We start from the raw sequence: 19,754 nt of genomic DNA, 5'->3' as shown, positions 1-19,754 counted from the left end.
TAAATAATAGGACAGTATTTCCAGATCCTAAACATTAAGCCTGAACATAAACCTTTCACTTTCACTGGAAAAAAAGTCTGGGTCCTAAAACCTTTCAAATGAACCTAGGAATATGGACCCTCACACTTGTATGGAACATTATTAGCTGAATTTTCATGCAAGAGGATTAGTCTAATTTCTCTGATGCTCCTGGAATTTCTGGAAAATCAGCCACCTCTTATCTGAAGGCATTAGCAGGGCTCTGCTGCATAAGAGATGTCTTCAGCTTAACTAACCAGGTAATTGGAAGGAATGTTACAATATAGTATGGAGAACAGCAGTTTCCTTCACAAAAAGGAGTGCTGATCACCCACAAGCCATTTGTCAGACTTGTTTATGTCGATCTTATTATAAAGAATTATCTTTAAAAGCAAAGGTTGACATCCAGAAAATGTAGAGCAAGAAACATAAAAAGATAGCAATGAGATATCAGCAATTATTTTTTTCTTATGTGCCCTCCAGCATATCAGTATCGCTTTTGTGGTATAAAATAATAGTGCTTTCATATACTACTTCTGATCTTTCTTTCTCAAGCTGCTTTACAAAATGAGAACAACCCTCACTTCTTTAGGTAGAGAAATTAAGCCATTCAACTGAAGTCATCATACTGGACACTATCTATACTGTGTGTGCAGTCACCACAATTCCTGCATACCAATGTATTGCTGTTCACCATGTGCCATATGCTGAAAAAGGTTTATGGTTGCCTTATGTATGTCCAGGGATCTCTGGTTCAGGCAAGCTTCTGAGTCAGGGGCGGGCAATTCTTTGGGTGGAGGACTGCTTACCGAGTTTTGGCAAGCTGTCGAGGGCCGCATGGGTAGCTCCACCCTTTGACAGGTGCCCTGCTCCCTGGTTGCCATCTTGTGATTGGAAACCCCTAGCCTTTGCCACCAGAAGTCCCTCCCCTTGCCCCCAGAAGTACTCCTTTTAGCAAGCGGTTTTGGCATCTTGGAACCAGAAAAATACCAAATTATATTCTAAAAAGCAAACATCTACAACATCCATTAATTTGATTTAAAATATATATTTTTTGTCCTGATTTACATGTGTTTGTTTAGTGTACATAGAGGTGACTGCACAATAGCTTACAATGAAGTCTTAATCTTGTATATTGTAGAGGTGGGTATAGATTTGTTGGGGGCTGTGGGTGTGTGGGTATGTGGGGTGAGGGAGCATATGGGTGTGTGTGTGGATATCTGGGGTGTGGGGGGGGTATGGGGTTTGTGGGGACTGTGTGTGGGGGACGGTGGCTGGAGTTTGTGTATTGCAGTGAAAGGGGGGTGTGGGTGCATGTGGGACTTGGCCCCCCAGCCTGAACATGCACAGACTTGGCCCCCTAGCTTGCACACAGATTCAGCCCCCCAGCCTGCACACTCACAGATGTATTGTCGCTGTTCCATGCTCTGCAATCCGGCGATTCTGCTGGCTGCCACGTGGTGCTGGAGCAGGGCTGGGGCAGGAAAGCAGGGAACTGGCCGCGGGTGAGGCAGACTGGGCTGCTCAAGCTTGCTGAGGCCCCCTCTGGGTCCTACTGTCCCTGGCTCCTGTCAGCTTTCACATGCAGCCAGAAGCTAATAAATATTAATTTATTACATTGGGGGGTGGGGAGGGGCTGGATAGAATGTCTTGGTGGGCTGGATTCAGCTCATGGGCTGTATTTCACCCACCCCGTGACCTGAGTTGTATATGGTACAGTCAGCACCATCTCAGGCCAACCATATACCATTTTTAGTATGCAGTGTATATAGAGTAGGATTGAATGAGTGAGATTTGTTTTTTCCATAGGTAGCTTTAGGATTGCCATAGAGATGATATAGACACAGACAATGGTAGAGACTGGAATAGCACCTAGTCCAGTCTCCTCTTCACTAAATCATGTTGCCTTCTAGGAGGGGCTTGATAAACTCGCTGAACTGTAAACACAAAAATCCATTTTTCAATAAACCATGAAATAAATCATGTTTCAATGCCAAACACAGGATTAACCTGACAACATGAAACCATGTTTCCTACAAAATAATAACCTGACATGCATGACACCATGTTTCCTACAAAATAATTTAAACAGAGTTTGATTCTTTCTCTTCTATTCAGTAATGTACAGCATGACACTTACAAGAATCATAACAAATTTCAGTCATCAGCTATAAGGGCTCCTCAGCTCCTTTGGGCATCCCAAGTCCTAGAAGTCAAGCAATCTGTGGACCAGGTACCCTAGTCCCAGAAGTTCTGGACCTTTTAACATCAACCACCTCTATTTTACAGACCCAGAAGCCAAAAAAAATAACTTGGTCCATGCCAGAACAACCTGTGTAGGAGGTGAGCTGAGAGGAACTCAAACAAATTGCTGGAATTTTTCTTTCCACCTCCACTGTTCACTAAAGCCCTGTTTTCAGAGCATTTATGCATGTATATAACTTCATCACTATTCAGCAAAGCATGTTAAGATATGGTTTTCTTTTGGCATGTGTTAAAGCCCTATTGACTTAATTGCCCTTTAATGCTCTGCTGAATATGGATAAACTGTTGACCCAAGTCAGTGGGTCTCCTTGTCCTTAGTGCTGATTCAAAAGGTGTCATTAGAGGTCCCATCATAAGTACATACTAAATTATCTCATTAATGCAAAAAAAGTTTTACAAGTAGAAAAGGGAAAATTTTTAAATCAGTTTTCTCTTAGGACCTTTTGGTTTCTGTTCCTTTCTGTTGAAGATGGAGGGAGGATGAATTTTCCTGGCAAAGATATTAACTATTCTTTTTTTTAAGCCAACTCTTAAATCTCTTGTAAGTCTAAAAGCTTTACTAACCTTTACTAAGCTTTACTCTCAGAGCAGACAAATATAATTTCTTCCTTTCACCACAATTTCTGCTGCCCTCCTCTCCCTCAGCTCACTTAGCTATAAGGAAAGTGTTTGCTCTTTTGAAAGACAATAAACTCTTAGACATGATCTAACTGAATACTGGCAAAAACAAGGTACAAAGAGGAAATTTGTATCTTCTCACCTTATGTTGTAACGCTGTGTCACGTACATCTATTTTGGGCTGCTGGCTGGCAGTGATCCTGTAAGGAAATGACAGAGCAAGTTAGCACTGGCCCTACTGCCAATATGAGTGAATAACAGTGCTAAAAATGGATGGGACTCCAAGTCAGTAGTGGGAAAGGAAAAAAAAAAAGTCTGAAGTGATAAATTCACTCCTAAGCATAAAATGTTAGCTGCTTCCAGATTCAGATGGGTGGATAAAACCTTACTTGGCTTATTTGAAAGTGCACACAAATTCATTGCATCTGGCTTTAGGGGAAGGGAAAAAAATAGTAGTTGTGACAGGTTTGGGTAATTTCCCTCCCCAGGGTCTGGCAACTCTAGTAGCCAGACTGGCCTGTCCATGTTCTCCAACTTGTTATCTGTCACCTGCCATGACTTGTTAGATATAAAAGAGGAGGCTGCCTACAGAAGCCGGTGGGGAGTGGGTACTCCTGTCACCTCACAGGTATACTCCTTCTTTAAGGTAGACTTGGTTGCCTTAGAGGGCTACCTCTAACTACCCCCATAGTCACACCTATGCCTCATAGATGACTCTCAGTGGTCCCTTCATAACAGACCTCCACATCCAACTCCACACTAGGCTCCTTGGACCCAAAGAACCTTGTCTGGGTTTCCACCTGCCTGGCCTTAGCCTTTTTTATCTAACTGAGACTCTTCAGCCCGGGTCCAGCACCTCAGACTCTCACTTCCTATGTCTCAGCCCCAGATGCAGACAGTGCCCCTCCAGCATTTCATGCGTGGCTTCCTCCACCATTGCAGCCACAACCTGGTCCTTGGGTTTTAAGTGTTGTCAAAATATAAACACAAGCAAACTGCTTTCCAAAAGGTCACCTGACTTTGACTTTGATTTAGAGCCTTACCATATGCCCTAAGGTTTCCTCAGCTTTCTGCTTACAGCTCTGGGGGACCACTTAGTCATTGGCCAACCCATCTCCTAAAGCTGTCCTTCAAGAGATCCACTCCCTGTTGCCTGCACGGTCAGACTATCCTGTTAGCTCCCAGGCCCTGGTTTTATAGGCCCCAGGCTGTGGTTTTATGGGCTCCACCCACTGTCAGCTGGCTCTCCAGGCATTTCTGCTCTATTTGAAAATCAGCCTGTTGCCTGCCCCACCCCAACAAGTTGGCTGTAGCTTAGCTCAGCTGCCTTTACTTATCCTAACCAACTTTGGCTGTTCCTGTCCTGCACCCTCCAACTGTCCTTAACAGTCCCAGCTTTGGCACCTGTTTTCTTGGTGGGGTTGGCTGCTGTTACTGTTAGCCTCTGCAGGCTACAGAAGTCTTGCTCCCCCCCACCCCGGATTGCAATCTACAGGTTTGGAATTCCAGAGCCAGTTCTACCTTCCCAGTTACATGTGGTGATATTTTACCATTTATTATTAGGCCTTTTGGAAGCTGTAGACCTCTCATTATTATGGAAATGTAGTTAAGATTTCAGAAACCATTCCATTTTCACTCTCAAGCTCTGTGTTACAGGCATGTCTGGTCTGTCCGTCTCTTTTTGTCCCCTGTTCCCGCTTTACATATAAATAAACCATAGACTTATTTGCAACCAAATAGTTGTATCCTGTGAGACTTTCCTTCAAAAGCAGACTATCTTGAGCTTTGAAAAATATGTGTTATGAATAATGGGTGTTTTCTATAACTAACAATAACACTCGCATGTAAGTTCACTTGCAGGGTTTGTGGGTCAGAAGCTGAAACAAGAACTTGTTTAAAAAGTCGTTATAAACATCAATCTTGAGGACGAAAGTAAATAATGCCTTTGAAAGCCTTGGCTCATATTTTGAGCCCTACCTACTGACATTCTCCACTCTGGAAGCCGGACAGGATCGAATGCAGGGCTGGTATTCTGGGGTTGGCACCTGCAGAATTTGGAATCAGAGATATGCTCAGGCATGGGCATAACTGTCTTCAAAGGACTGGTAGCCTAGAAGAGCTGGAGCACAGAGAGTTTAGGCTGCACTACTACATTCTCCCTTTATACCCTTCTTAACTCTGGAATGCTCCTATACTACCTGAGGCAGGGGCAGGCAATCTTTTTCAGGTGGAGGGCTGCTTAACAAGTTTTGGCAAGCTGTCGGAGGCTGCATAGGTAGCCCTGCCCCTTGACAGTTGTCCTGCCCCCTGGTTGCCACATTGAAACCAGAAGCCTTGCCCCTAGCCCCTGACCTTTTCTACCAGAAGTCCTCCCCTTGCTGCCACCCCCCTTCCCCCAAACAGTCCTTTTGGGAGCAGGGATTGTCATCTTAGAACCAGAAAAACACCAAATCATGCACTAAAAGTCAAACACTTACTACTATATATATATATATATATATATATATATATATATATATATATATATATATATTTTACAAAAAATATTTGTCATGATGTGTAACTGTATACTGTACATAGAAGGGACTGTATAATAACTCAAATATAAAGTGTCACTCTTTTATATTGTGTGTGCGTGGTAGGATGTGAGGTGTGTGTGTATGGTGGGATGGGGGGGTTGTGAAAGGGTGTGGCTGTGTAGGGGAGCATAGTGTATGTTGGGGTTTATGTATATGTCAATGGGATTCTGGAGGCAGGGTGTGGGTGTGTGGGGTATGAGAGAGAGTGGTAGGTATAGGGACCCCCCACACACTCCTCTTCATGGCATGCAGCACCACTGCCTGGCACCAGCAGCAGGTGGGGAGATCAGGGCACTCGTGCCCAGAGCAGGTGCCCGGTGGGGCATGGCTCCAGCCAGCACTGCACCAGGCATGGTGGGGAAGGAGGGAGCGCAGTCTGCCCAGCTGCCTCTATCACTGGGGCACCATTCCCTGCACCTGCAGCTCCAGCAATCACAGTGGGGGAAGCCCTGAGCTGGAGCCTACTGCCTTCCCTGCCCCCTGCTGCACAGGTCCCTGCACTTGGCTGAGAGTGAAGGGAGCCCCACCCCCTCCTTCCCCACAGAGTCCAGTGCAAGGCTTCCTTGCTGCGAGTGCAGGAGCTGTAGGCATTCCATTCTGAGCCCCTGCAATAGAGGTGGCAGGGCTTGCAGTGTGGAAGCTGCACTCCTCACCCCCAGCACAGCACTGACAGCCTCTATCACAAGAGCTCCACACTGCATGCTTTGCACTCCTGCTACCCCCTGGGTGCAGGCTCTGTGCTTCTGTCCAGCTGCAACTCCAAACCCCACCTGCCCCACCAGCCCCATCACTTCCCTACCTGCTTCCCTAAGTGAGTTGGACTTCCGAGAAGCCAAACAGGTTCCCATGGGGCAGCTGCAGCAGGGGCCCTACCTGGAAGCTTCTGCTGGCTGGGCAGAGCCCTTTCACCCAACAGAGTGGGAGTGAAGTGCAATAGGGTATGTTGCGGGGTTGTACACGTGGGTGCCTTGCTCCACCCTCACGGGCAGAAGGGCTGGGTGTGGTCCAATTGGTTGGGAGATGCTGCGGGCCGGATGAAAGTGTCTGGCGGGCGAATCTAGCCTGCAGGCCTTATTTTGCCCACCCCTGACTTGATGCAAGTAGGGACAGCATGTGGTAGTTATGCCACGTGGAAAAACCTTCTGTTTACATGGAATTCCTGGGTAGGGAGCTCTACCTGCTTTCTAGCCCCTGTAAAGGAGTTGGACTATGTCCTAAATTTGGAGTCATTGGGAATTTTTACATATGCTCCGGGCAGGAAGGAGTGGGGTGGCACTTTAATTTGAGTGGCTCAGTATCTCTTGTATTTAGCACCCCACACTTCAATATGGTAGTAGGGTTACTTTAACTAAAGCTTGTTCGATGAACTTTAGTTAAAGCATCCCCGCCACCATTTTGAAGCATGGGGATGATGAATACACGAGATGCCGAGACTGCTAATTAGCATGCTCCAGCAGACTTGATTAATTGAGTCTGCTCTGACACACTATAATTACAGCCAAATGGAGCAGATTCCCTGCATCTCTACAGGCACCTATTGTTTTTAAGTGATTTTAGGAAATCTTCATAAGCATTAAGAAGCTATGGGAGGTCTCCACCAGACTGTTCCTTCAAAAAAGAAAAGAAACCAACAGCATGAAAGAAGTTTTATCCCTGAAAAAGTGTCCTGAAGAACCACATACATGCTAATGATCAAGACCCTTAGGCTGCCTATACATGTGCTTATTTGTGTTCTAATTAGAACACAGTGAAGCAGACTCAATCAAGTCTGCTCCATTTTCTAAGAAGAACTTTCCAGCATTGGCCCACCATCATGTGTATTAAGTCCCCACACATTTTTAAATGGGCATGGAGGCACTGTATCTAAACCTCATTGAATAGGGTTTAGATAAAACATCCTGCAGCCCTTTTTAAACATGTGATGCAGAAGCATGCAGAAACAGTCCACCCCAAATTCCTATGATATTACAGAAGTGGGCGAAAACAATGCTTGAAACCAAAGTTGAAGACAAATCTGTAAGCAAAGTTTGTTAAATCCAGACACATGTACATCAGTTTTTCAAGATCACCTGTTTCCACCTATGGCTCTGTTTGGCATACAAGTTATGGCTAATTAGGGATTTTCATTAAAGCCTCAAATGATTTAACTTAGCACATCTGAATTTTAGGGTTTAAGAAAATAAAAAGGGATATCCAGCACTGGCTAACCATAATTAAATGCTATCATAGCTTCAGATGGGATCAATCTTTAATCTGAGCATGTTAGCAATGCTGTATAAGTTGGGCAAATGCTTTTATAACTTGTTCAGTGGTGATCTCTACTCCTTGAATATCTCCTACCTCACAGAAAAAGTTAAACAAATTTAAGAGTATACACAAATCAGTGAGCTAATTTCAGTCCAGGGTCTGTTCCATTTCCTATCCCCCACTGAGCCAGAAACCCAAAGGAGAAGAAAGATGCTGAAAGTCAGGGGCTTTCCCTATTAAAATAAACCACAAGGGCACCTCAAAAATATCAATCAGCAACATTGACAGGAAATGCCACCAGAGACCTTGAGAAGCACAATCAGAAAATTCAGTCAAGGATTTTCCATTCTCATGTTCGTACTGTGCCTAAATAAGTGGAACTAGGGCCTCTACTTAGCTCTAGTGGAAAACAGGAATCTTTTCCAGTGGAGGTCTTCAAGATTTAAGAATAGAAAATCCTAGATTTGTGCAGGGGGTGGATTAGATGATCCTCAAGATCCCTTCCAATCCTATAACTGAAGGAATACTCAGAACCAAGAACATCAAGGTATGTTAAGATATATTACAACTTTAGCTTGCAAACAAAGGGCACATCTAGAAATAAGTGTTACTTAGTAGTGTAACTAGGGTGGAGCAAGTGTGTCAGCAGCCCATGGTACAAACTGTAAGGGGGTGCCATAATCACCCCTGGGAGTCTTTGACATGGCAGGGGAAGCCCTGCACTGTACATGCCCAGGCATAGAAGTAGGGGAGTTCAGCACCACACCACCAAGCATAGCTAGGGGCTGAGTAGAGACAGCAGAATGGTGCCCCCCCTCTCCCCCCCCACACACAAAAATCCCTGGGGAGTTTATGTCACATCAGACATGGCCCTATGGCCAATATGTATGTACTGGGGGGGAAGAATGAATGGATCACCAGGAAGCCTGGCCAAGGGTCTGTTGCCACCAGAGTAGAGTTGACATTGCTACAGCAGTAGCAATGGCAGCAGTGGCTTGGGAAGGTAAGGCTCTCAGCAGCTGCCCTTGACTGTGCTCTCATGAAACCCTAATCATGGCCAGCAGCTACTTTTCAGAACAGAAAAAGAAAAATCTTTCCTAAAACTTCTCCCCTCCCCTTACTTAGATTAGGTTCTTCCTCCCAACAAGACAGCTCAGTCTTTTAAAAAGTTTTAAAAGTCTGCTGGGGCCAATACTGTTTGAATTTCACACCCTCGGGTACGATCATATTTTTAAAAATTTCTATAATAAAGTTGCACATCACTGGTGAAGTCCTTGGGCCTAGAGAAGTTGTTTGTAGTTTCACATCGACTACAATGGGGCTTCACTCTCTATCTGATCTAGAGATGAATGTGACTTAGATCTAAATGGTACCTGTGTCCCTGAGACCTACAAGAATATTACTGGGTTGCTGAACTTACCTACTCATTGACTGTCCTTAAGAGCAATTCCAAATCATGAACATAGAGGCTAGGGACAGAAGTTACACATAAACCAGTATACATGATCAGAAACCAGTTCAAATCTGTAACAGAACAGAAGTTCAGTGCACATAAACCACTTTCAAAATGGCCAAAACTGGTTTAAGATCAACCTGGATGGATGTAGTATCAGACTGAACTGATTTAGGTTAAATTGATTTACTGAACTTCTGTCCCAGATCCTCTCCAAATTCATGTTAGCTCACAGTCATCTAGCATCCCAGGATGCTTTGCACCTCCCCTGCAATCCCCCCCTCACAGGGTGGTCAGGCTAGGCTTGGCCCAGTCTGTCTGCTCCAGCCCAGCAGGGAGATGTGCTCTAGAGCCCCCCAGCATCTGGCCTGAGTCATTGAAGGATGTGGCTGCATTTCTAGAATTAAATGTGAATGTCTGTTCACTTGCTTATCATTCAGTCTATGCAGTTTAGACTAACCTGTGAAGATTGAATCAATTCAGCCTTGGGCTTTTTGGTTATTTGTACTTAACCAGAAAAATCTTGCAATATACACACACATTTATATGTTAGCAATATTACAGTAGCAACATATTTGAGGGCAACCCTCTGTAGCACTCAGTTGATTTGCTCACGGTCTTTTTTTTAAAAGAGACCTGCTTAAGAATAATAATGCTCTAGCTTATTTCCTTTGATTTTAATCACCACCTTTTACAAATTCTTGAAGATTTTTTAAGTACTTTTTATCTTTACCACATAGCACTTTCTGTTGAGGTAGAGGAATGCTACAGTAGCTGACAAATATGGTGAACTGATTTAAGTGATTTATTTTTCACATTTTTGAAATTGCAATGACTTTTTTTTCCTAAAAGTTTCAAAAGCCCCCAACCACCAAAAACACGGTTGTTGGGCTTGATTGAAAAAGCCACCACCTGTTTTGGTTTGTTTTTTATACCATATTGATTTTCTCTGTGTACAGCGTATGTTTTTGGTTCTCTCTCCTTCAAGTATTATCCATTCATAAGTCTGGTCTGGCAATCAAAAGTGAACTTTAAACAGTGTAGCTCCATTCAGATAAAATAAACTAAAAACTCTGGTTAATAACTGCAATCTTGTTACCCAAGCTAGCTATAAATGAGTATCCTTATTGTGGCAACTTCTTCAACCCTTCCGGCCCCTAAAAACTATGAAACTATGAAACACGTGGTAAGTTAGCCCATGTTGAGCTATATGTTGCAATGGGAATACTGCTTCTGGTAACCTAACCAGCTCATTCAGGAATCTTTACATTATACCACAGACCACAGGTCTAGCTAGAATGACAGCTCCCACAAGTCACTCTTTCAGAAAAAATGGGCAAAGAGACCACTACTAACCTAACGCCATGCAAAGTGTTTTGTTCAAACTTTTTTTTCCCCAAGGAAAATGCAGCTGAATTTTACCTTTTCCTCCTCAGAAAATGCTAGCCTCAAGTAATTTCTAGTGAACCCCTCATCTTCCAGTGGCAGTGAATATGTCATTCAAAATCTCTGAGGTAGCCTTAGAATGCTGGAAGAGCAATGAGGACAGACTGAAGAGGTGATCAAAAGGATATTATAATTAGAGCGAGGCTTTCCATTAATTTCATAAGGCCTCAGCTCAGTCCCTCCAGTTCCTTCTCCCTCCCAAAGTGGCATCAACTAAGCTGCTGTGGTTGCAGCACAGCATGGAGATACCAAGCTCATAGACAGATCTAGACTTTTGAAAAGGGGGAGAGAATGGGGGGTGAGCATGTTGAGGTGCATTAGAATATATAATACAACACACATTCTTCTCCAGTTAAAAATAAACTAGAAGCTTTACTAATGGGCTACGGGCCTTGGGCTGTATTATTCAGTTTAAGATTGGAGCAAAAACAAATATAACTTTACTGGGATGAGTTAAAAACAATCTTCAGGGCTGTGAAATAGGAGTGAAAAAGAGAGGGTCATTAACACCTGTGGAATGAAGAATTTAGAAAGGATCAGGTAGATTATAATAAACCATGATATCAAGTGACTCCCTCAGGACTGCCTGACTACAAATGCTGCTGCCACTGCCAGGAGTTGGTTTTAAACTTTGGGTAGAGCAGGAATCAAAAGAGAGTTCAAACGTGCCACTGCTCCCCTCTTCCAGTTCCACCCCTGTCCAAACTAGTATTTAGCTCACTGTAATGAGTATAAGCCTAGCTGGAGAGGATCCTGCCCCAGGCCCCTGCTGGAAGTGATCAGGAACTAGGCTGAGTTAATCCTTAAGGCTAGGGACAGACATTCAAAAAAGCCAAGCCTGAATTGATTCATTCTTTGCAGGTTAGTCTAACCTCCATAGATTGAACTGATTTGAAAGTGAACAAACATGCACCTTTAATTCCAGAAATGCAGGCACATGCTAGAAGCTGGGTTGTGCTAGAGTGAATCCTCATTTCTCTTTCTCCGGAGCCACAAGGCTGAAAGGAAGAACTCACCTGCTTCCCTTTGGGCATGGGGACCCCAGCTGGGATCTGCCCAACTTTCCCCCCACTCTGTGTTTCCATGGTGGGAGGGCCTGGCCAGAGCTGGCTGGCATGGCCCTGCCATCTGCCTGGGGCTCGGGCTGGAGCTGGGGCTGCAGGGCTGTGGTGGGTCTGCCCACAGGCGCTGTTGAGGGCAGAGACACAGGGGCCAGCCCGGGCTGGGCTGCTGAGGCCGGACCCTTGGCTCAGGTTGCGGGGCACAGGCGTCAGTGAGATGCCTGGACCAGCTTGGAGGCATTGTCCTGTGCAGCCCCTGCACCACAGTCTGTGCGCTGGCTGGGGTTGGTGAGGCTCTTTTGCCTCCCTCACCTCCAGATGCCACTGCCATGCAGCTCTAGGTAGGCAAGTGGAAGTTTTAACCCCAGGGCTTCTGCCCAGTGCACACAGCTTTGGCTCCAGCTCTGGCTGCTTTCCATCAGTCCCCCACCTGCAGTGGATGCTCATCGCACCAGGCAAGCAGAGCAGGCAGAAGGCAGCTGGAGGTGGAGCCAGAGCTCCAGGCACTGGGCAGAAGCTGCTGGGCTAAATCTTCTGCCCACCTGGAACAGTGCTACACAGCAGGGTAGGAGCAGGAGCCACAGCTGGAGGTGAGGGGAGCAGACCAGCCCTGCTGGGCCCAGCCAGCACATAGCTTTTCCTCCACCTCCAGCAGCTCCTCCAGTTCCCTCCCCCTCCACCTTCCACTCCTGCCATGCCACTCCAGGTGGCAAGGGGTGGGGAGTAGCTTTAGCTCAGTGGCTTCTGCTCAGAGCATGGAGATACAGCTCCAGCTCCAGTTGCTTTCTACCCGCTCCTCCTGCAGAGGCTGGTCATTGCACCAGGTGGGCAGAGGAAGGCAGCAGAAGCCAGAACTTCATGATCTGGGCTGAAGCAACTCCACCCCCCTCACTGCCTGGAGTGGTGCAGCAGAGACAGGAGTGGGAGGGTGAGGGGGAGGAGCCTTTGGAGGCAAGGGGAAGCTACATGCTGGCTGGGTAAAGCAGGCATGTTCTGCTCCCCTTACCTCCAGCTGCAGGTCCTGCTCCTGCCCTGCCACGCAGCATCACTCTGGGTGGGTGGAAGATTTAGCCCAGCATGTTCTAACCAGTGCCTGGAGCCCTGGCTCTAGCTCTGGCTGCCTTCTGCCTTCCGATGTGAAAAGCAACCCCTGCAGGAGGTCAGGTGGAAAGCAGCCAGAGCGGGAGCCAGAGCTTCCAAGGTGGCAGTGGCAGCTGGAGGTGAGGAAGGCAGAAGAGCCTGGCAGCCCCAGCCAGCACATACTGTGGTGTGGCTGCAGCCAGTGGGTGCTGCACAGGACAGGGCTGTGGCAGTGCCTGTGAGCCCCCATGGCAGGCAGTTGCTGGGTTCCAGGCCTGCCAGTGCCTCTGAGTCAGCCCAGGCAGCCTGCTGCTTGGCCAGCTGTTACCTGTGCCCCCCCCCCCACCAAAGCTAAGGGCCCAGCCCCCACAGCCCAGCATGGGCTGGCCGCTATGTGTCCACCCTCAGCATTGCCTGAGGGCCAGCCTGGATCAGCCCCAGAGTCCCAGCCCCACAGCTGTGGGCAAGGCAGGCAGATGACAGTGCCATGGCAGCTGGCTCTGGCCATACCCTGGCCCTACTGCTGGAGTGGGGAGGGGGGTGAATGCCTGATGGGCTGCTACACCCTGGCCAGGTAAACCTCAGCTGTGGTCCCCCAGTGGGAGAGGGTAGGGAGAGAATAAACCCCTTCCCTACTCCCTTTGCTTCAGGAGGGCATGCTGGCTACCATCTGGCCATGCCCCCACCCCCAGCTAAAGAGCAGAGGGGCAGGGTCAGCCCTGCTCTCTGGAGCAGAGACCACAGCCCATTCCAGGGCTATAGAGAATGCTGGGACACTGGAGGACTCTGGTTTAACTTAAACCAGGAAGGGGTCTGGGACAGAATTTGCATAAACTGGTTTGACCCAAATCAGTTAAGTCTGATACTACATTCTACCAGGTTTATCTTAAATCAATTTCTCCCATTTTGAAACTGGTTTTTGTGCACTGAACTTTTTTTCTGTTACAGGTTTAAACCAGTTTCTGATCACTTAAACCAGTTTATGTGTAACTGCTGTCCCTAACCTAAAGCTACAGGAAGAAGGGCCGGAGCAAACAGCAGCAAGCCATCTGGATAATATACCACCTTGCTGTATCCCTAGCCTGCTTAGGGCTGCCTCATTTAACCCTGACCTTAGCTTCTGTCCTTGATTTCTGATTTTGGCTCCAAACCTTGAATCTGCACTCCTGAGCCTGCTTCCAAACTTGGTTCTTGATCCATCCTTACCCTGGCCCCTGCATGTGTCCAAACTTGGTTCCTGACTTTTGGGCACTACCCTCACCAGGGTGACCTACTCTGACTGCCCACTCGCTGCTCCCTTACACTTGTTCACATACTAGTAACAACCAGTTGTAGTAAAGCTCTGCCTATAGCCTAGGTCTGTGGATGAAGATCTGTTTACATGACTGCAAAGAAAGCTGCATAAATACAGAAGGGGCCAGATCTTATTCTGTTACGTAATAAACATGAGCACAGTGGAAAAGGATCAACCTCTGTCCCCAAGCCCCCCCCCCCCCCCAAAAAAAAAAAAAAAATGTTAAAACACTTTCAACAGGCCAAACCATAAACCTTTTAACAGGTCAAACCAAGAGCAAGCAGGAAGATGCATAGTCTGAGGCTCTGTGGCACAATCACAGGTGGTTGGACCAATGGCATAGGCTGCCTTCTTCATTAGTTCCTTGGAAGGTCTGACTCCAGTACATAGGTGGTTAAGACAGATACATTTGCCATGGTTCATCAGCCCCTGGTGATAAGGATTCAGCTGCTGGAATAGACATTTTTTTCACTGTCAGGTATTTTCTTCAGGTCTTGTCTAGTGTATTTGAAAGATCTTTTGGACATGGAAGGGCTTGTCTCAAGTCTCTGAAAAAATCATCAGTGCCAATGGCAGCCCTCCTCCTTTCTGCTTGTTGTGAATGGGTTTTAATGTTACAAAAGTAGATGAGGTATCAGATTTCCAGGGACTAAAGCAGAGGAAAACAGAATTATACTTTGACATCTCAGTCTGCTTATCTCCCTAACAGGATCTACTCTAGCCCATTTCTTACTATGTGTGTGTACAATGCCTAACTGAATGTGGTCTTTAACACCATTTTCCTAGCATTGTAAATGTTGCCACATTTCTAAGAACCAAAAATAAGGTGGTCCCTGCTTCAGAGAAATCACAAACTTAGCATCATAGATGAAACAAATAGGTGAACAAGATAAGATGGACAAGGACAAGAGGAAGTTTGAAGAGATAATTAATTAGCTACAAATAAAACACAAATTAGCAGATAGTTTGCCTATGCAAACAGAAGTTTAACAACAATAGTTCATTTAACAACAAAAACTGACTTGGGTTAGAATGCACAGACCTTTTACTTGTAACAAATATTCAGGGAAGTGAGGTATATATACAAGACTAAGTGAATCAAAGAGGTTCTGAATAGGAATGAAAATAATTATATTTCTAATATTTACAAATTGTGTGTGTGTGTGTGTGTGTGTGTGTGTTCAACCATAAGAATTATAACCTTATTCCAAAAGTCTTGAGACTAATAAATCCCACTGTATAACAAGAGTGTGTTCTTAACTTGAAGTTTCTAAGGAATTCAATGCAAGCATTGTCGCTTTCAGACTATATATGTGGATTTCCCAGTGACATTTTTATGTTGACTGTAACCACTGAAACAGATGGCTTTAGTTATAGTAGCTGCTACCTCTTTCTAGACATTTAGACTGAGCTTCTTATGAAATGGCAGTGCTTTACGTTCCATCCGGTGACAGCTCACCACTGACAACACATGAAAGGAAAGTGCAGTTTTTTCAAGAGCCAGTCCCTGGTTTAATCAAAGACAGGGCCACTTCCAACGCTGAGGGCAAGGACTTCCTCACAGACCAAAAGGAATATTCTCCAGACAAAAATTCATTTAAAAATAAACACTAGAATTTCACATCAGCTTTTTTTCTTTTCTCTTTTTTCCTTGAAAAAAGCAGCAGTATGGATATCCCTGTTAGTACCACATGGGCCATCCATATGTTTGTAAAATTGTATGTGCTTATTTTAAAAATAAGGAGTCTAAAGTATCTGTAACCAAAATAAATTAGAATAGCCTTTAGGTTGCTCTGTTATCATCCATCCATTTCTAGAATGGTTTTAGGGTCTCTGCTCTCAGTTTGCATTCTGGCCAATAGGATTTTTATTGGTACACTCAGTCTCAGCGGAGGTTGCCTGGCTGATCATTAGAAAAATAAGGGCTTTCTGAGTAGACAAATGACAAACTCTCCAAGGGGAAAAATGCAAACGGAAATTAAAAAACAAGCTGAATTGTGTTCCTGGTTTCATGGATTCAACAGCTCAGTTCACCAGAAGCAGTTCTTGCCTAACTCTTAAGAATTTTTTTTTTTACTCTAGTGCAGAGGAGCTCAACACCAGGCCCTCAGGCTAAGTTCAAGACACAGAGCCATGGTATGTGGCCAGTGGGACTCCCCACAGGTCAGGAAATTTGGCAGTGGGGAAACAGTCGCAATTAATACTTCCACAGCTCCCCCACTGCCAAATTCTCAAGCCCCACACAGATGGATCAGGGCTGGGCTTCTCCCTGTCCTCCTCCCTACTGCTGGAATGGGCCTTGCTGCCCTTACCCCACATGTCAGATCCAGAACTGAGTACTGCCCATCTGGCTCACAGGTTGAGCACCACTGTTCTAGAGTAATTAAAAATACTGATCAAGAGAAGGAATTTTTTTTCATACACAATCCAACAGTACCCCCTGCTACTTCCCCCCACCCAAAGAGCTTTACTGACTGTTGTCTTGCTCTGAAATGATTTTCATTGCATTTTAGTGGGTGTAGAAGATGCAGGGTATACTGAAGGAAATGGACAATTTCGAGCTTGCCAAATCGTTTTGTTTAATATTTCCTCTTCTCCAAACATAAAATAGAAATTTCTACCAACCAATTTATTTTCATCAGAATAGGTTTAGGTCTTCAGTAATCACCTCTCTCTCTCTCTCTCACTCTCTCTCTCTCTTTCAAAAGAACAGGTTAATTTGAGGCAGAGGGAATAATTAAACATTTTCCGTTTCAACATGATTTAAAAATGTAAATTAAAAAACCCACAAAACTTTTTTGCTCATCATTTTTTTCATGAAGAAAAACTGAAAACCCAAACAGCATCATCAGTAATATGTTAAAGAAGTTTTTATCCATATATACGTGAAATGTATTATACAAACAGATAGCTTGAAATAGGACATGCTTTCCAGTAGCAAAATAGGTGGCAAAAAATCCTTTATAGACTCTGATTTCAGTGTTCTGTTTTACATTTTTACTGTTGTATTTAAAAAGCCACAGTGTAGATGATCCCTTTCTGCAGAACAGCAGATGGAGATGACTAGCAAGGGAGGGAGAACAGGCAGTGGGGCCTTAGCTGAGATTCTTAAGGGGAGTTCCCAGAATTGTTCCCTTAGTTGAAAGGTTTGGGCAGGGGTGCAGAAGGTCTCTTCAGGTTGATAGAAATCTTCAAGATGGATGGCTAAGGCTAATTCTATGTAAGGACAGGAAACTCCTGCCATCCTAAGACAAGCACTATCTCCAATAGTTGAGGGTGGGGGAACTGCTGTATCACTGTTGATCATTCCACAGTAATATGTCACAGATGGATCTCAGCTATTTTGAAGAGGGGTCCAGATGGTGTGGTGCATCATCATATAACAAAATGCATATTTTTCTCAATTAAAAAGAAACAACAAGCTCTACCAATATGCCAGGGGCCTGGGGCTATATTATTCAGTTTCAGATCCAAGCAAAAACAAATATAACTGAGTTTGAGGGGAGGGGGGTCTGACTGCCAGCTCCAGGGTGGGGCAGACATTTGGTGTCAGAGAAGTACAGCTCTTGCCTCCCAGCCTGGCCTTAGACTTAACTGTTTTCTGTACCAAAACACATGGGTTCCCCAAGCAATCTGTCATATCCCCAAAATACCCCTGCACCTGAGATGCCTCCTTGCTCCACTCTGTCAAATGTGATTTCCTATCTCTCTGATGCTCAGTACTGCCTTATAGTGCCCCAAGTCCCATCAGACCCCCACTTCTTACACTCCACTGAATCCTACTCTGCCCCCATGAACCCACTACACCCTGCACAGACTCATTTTTATCACCCTGGCCCCTGTGACACCTCACCATCCTCCTCATACCATGCTGAACTCTTCCCTGTTCCTTTAAGCATCAAAGCCCATGGCTTTATGTCACCCTGGTTGCATCAGTCGTTCAGCCTCCCATAGCCTCCATCATCTGCTGCAATGCAATGACCCTTTCCCAGGTTATTCAGTAATTTAACTCTTCACCTTGCCTTTGAAGTTCCCTCTACCTCTGACCTCTTTGCCACCATACAGCTCACACTGCCTTCATCCCTACCCCTTCCCTTCCTGTCTCAGATTTGCTGTGGGTTTAGTCCTATAGGAAGAAATCACCAGTACAGGTTCCTAGGTAGTGACACACCTTTTTGGACTGGGAGTGAGCAAAGAAACATTACCAGGATGAAAATTACGGGATAGATAACCCAGGATAGAAGAAGAAGGGAAAGCTTGATTAGTGGAAGATTAAGGGTTGGTAACATCCAATGAAATGAAATGGTTAGCAAGAATCAAGTAGATAATAATGAACCATGTACTCTCTCAGCTGTCCCTGAATATAAATGCAGCTGTGTCTGCTGGACAGTTTGTTTTTAACTTTGAGTGGATCAGGAATCAAATAGGGGTTGACTAAACCCTCAACCCCCACCACTGCTTCTTACCCTGCAACACAGTGATTGTAAAATATGTGCTGGTATTGCATGGATCTTTCACAGTAGCTTTACAGTAGCTAAGTGATCTAGAAAACTACACAGCTCCCTACTCTTTTGACTTGTTTGAATTTTTTTTAATGGAGCAATGCTCTAGAAAAGGCTTTCTCACTCTACCTTTCTCCATTATTCTACTCTAGTGGAAGAGTTCCTAGCATTGGTAAAGAGAAGGGAGATTGGGAAGAATGAACACATTGCCTTTTGCTCCATTATAAGGCCAAAAAATTCCCTTGTAGAGAAAAAAAAGCAGCAGAGTCATATCACCCTTTTTCCCAACCTCTGAAGTAGAAATTCATGCATCTTACAATGAAAGTATAGGGTGTAGAAGGACTGTGATACAAAATGGTACAAAGCATTCCCTTGGTTTTAATGAATGTCAACAACAACACTATGTAATTTCTCATCCTAATGTATTTTGTCTTATTTCCAGAGACTTATACTAGTACAACTACCAATTGTACTATTCCTATAACAATGAAGATGTTCAACACCATGGACAGGACAAAATTATTGACACCCTTCAATATAACTAGAGTACACATTTTGTTAAAAAAGTTTGAAAACCAAATGTTTCTAGATTATTTTTGAGGGCTGTTGTTCTTGTTTACAGAATATTTTTTCTCACTCCTCCCTGCTCCCCACCCCAGAATAAAAAATAATGTGCAAAGAACTACAGATAAAAGCTAGTATATGTTGTTTAGCAAAAGAAGTAAAAAAGAGGAGATGGAGATGGCTGGGATGGAAGTATAATGAACAATGATGCCTTACTAGCTACATTTATAAGGTAGAAACTAACAGGGAAAAGGGAAAAGAGGTAAAACACAAGGAAGCGTGACAAGAAGAACAGAAAGGGAAATGAAAGACTATAACCCTGGCTGGAATTCCATCATGGCACCTGCTGCTGACCATAATGGATGTAGTACTCTCATTCTAGCCTTCATCACTTCTCTAGTGCATACAGGACTAACATAAAAATATTGCATCCAAAAATTGGTAAAAAAGAAAGGTCTACAATGTGATTCAAAATATGTGTGGTGGAGAGTTTTTTCCCCACTCTTCAACTGCAGACACATTGAAGCTATTTGAGTTTTAACACATTAAGCCCTGAAAGTCAAGAGGTAGAAAGCAAAATCCATCTGAGACTGAACCAAAACCCATGCCATCAATGGCAGTGACACT

At 44.7% G+C, this 19,754-nt stretch overlaps 1 long non-coding RNA gene across 1 annotated transcript; it reads right to left on the bottom strand.

The window, feature by feature from the left end:
- Positions 1–1,055: 1,055 nt before the first annotated feature.
- LOC132249115 (uncharacterized) lies at positions 1,056–4,023 on the bottom strand. Its single transcript, XR_009460513.1, has 3 exons — positions 3,945–4,023; positions 3,044–3,101; positions 1,056–1,955 (listed from the first exon to the last, which is right to left on the bottom strand). It is a non-coding gene; the product is annotated as an uncharacterized LOC132249115 (long non-coding RNA).
- Between the last annotated feature and the right edge of the window lie 15,731 nt (positions 4,024–19,754).

This window comes from Alligator mississippiensis, chromosome 3 (genome assembly GCF_030867095.1).
Source record: "Alligator mississippiensis isolate rAllMis1 chromosome 3, rAllMis1, whole genome shotgun sequence".
In the NCBI taxonomy this organism is placed as follows: Eukaryota; Metazoa; Chordata; order Crocodylia; family Alligatoridae; genus Alligator; species Alligator mississippiensis.
Note: the sequence above shows the minus strand (reverse complement) of the source record. Positions and strands in the feature narration are given on the sequence as shown.